The following is a 1,538-nucleotide window of genomic DNA, read 5'->3' on the forward strand; positions in this document are numbered from 1 at the left end:
TTAGTACGACTTATTAGGAGCAAATAAAAAGATCCAAATCATCATGAAGCCTTCACCGTGCTTCCCTATAGTAAATCAATGATCCAGTTATTATAATTTATGTTGGATTTTTTAAATTTCTTGAAGTTCATTTTTGGGTTTTCATCTTCACAGGATTGTTATTCACACAAAGCCACGATTAGGAGTCAGGGCTGTAGAACATGGCCTGGACATTTTCGGTTGCAACCAGGGCTCGATGTTAACCATCGCCCGATCTCCCGGGGCGAGTAGTTTTTATTGTCGGGAGAGTACAAATTTCATTGCATTTGCCCGCTGGGCAATGACCGCAAAAAAAAATTGTTTATCATTCAAAATTACTTTAAAATCACCGACATTCGCTGAAAACGACCCTCAGCGTTGCCGGCGCCATTTTTGTTGTTTTGTACACATTCTCGCGTGATTTGAAAAAGCTGCGTGATTTTCCGCCAGATGGCGTGATTCAGCCCTTAGGGAGATAATTCTGCAGATCAGCAGCTGGATGATGAATTTAATCTATACTGTAATAAACGCTAGATTAAAAATGATCAGTCAGGGATTAGGAAAATAATAATTGTATGCGTACAGCGTAAATATTTCTATCATAAACCAGGCTTCTGTACAGTGATGCAGGCCATACATTAAAAAATGTTCATTAATTTTTTTCTCTTAGACATTGGAGTGGTGTATTTAAATGTTATAGAGCTAAACATGCTAAATTGGTGAGTAGTAGTAGTGTAAGTTTTTAACCTGTCAAGTTTTTTTTAACATTTTTAACATTAAAATTTATATTTTTCCAAGCACACAACAGTTTAAAGCAAAGTTTAGTTTGAAAATAATGTGCAGGAAGGATTGAAAAGCATGTTAACGCGGTAATGTAGGCTTGAGTTCATTACCTGACGCATGCATATACCCATGAGGAACCTGGAAACTTAAAAAATACTGAATTACAAAAAAACATTTAAAAAACAAATTTTTTTTTTTATCAATATATATACAATACTGAATATTTGGAACTATATTTATCAAACATTATACTAGGCAAGTAAAATTTGTTGCTGGGTAAAAATCCTTAACGTCAACCCCTGGCAACAGTTCACCTTGAAATCTATTCTAGAGCGAGACATTTAGTAAACCTGAGGAAATATGCACATTTTGAGGAATTTTGTTCTTTCTTTATCTTTTATTTCTTTATTTTTTTTTACAAATGAAAATATAGTATAGAAACATGAATTGACCATAAAAAAATGGTTAAAATGCAACAAAAAATATGGAGTAAGTGATTATACAATCTGATTTGTTTTGTAAAAAAATGCGTTTTCAAAGAAAGAGACGATGGTTGGAAAATTCTGGTATTTCAAAGACAAAACTTGAAAATACACAAAAATGAACTATTGATGCAAAAAAGAAACCCTTTTCTCATTTTTTTTTTTTCCAATTAAAACAAGAAACCAGTTTTTAAAGGAGGTAGAGCATATTTATTACTGCATATTTACTTGATCTCAGCAGATAGAAAATAACAT

Source organism: Cyprinodon variegatus, unplaced genomic scaffold, assembly GCF_000732505.1.
Source record: "Cyprinodon variegatus isolate N-32 unplaced genomic scaffold, C_variegatus-1.0 Scaffold160, whole genome shotgun sequence".
Classification (NCBI taxonomy): Eukaryota; Metazoa; Chordata; class Actinopteri; order Cyprinodontiformes; family Cyprinodontidae; genus Cyprinodon; species Cyprinodon variegatus.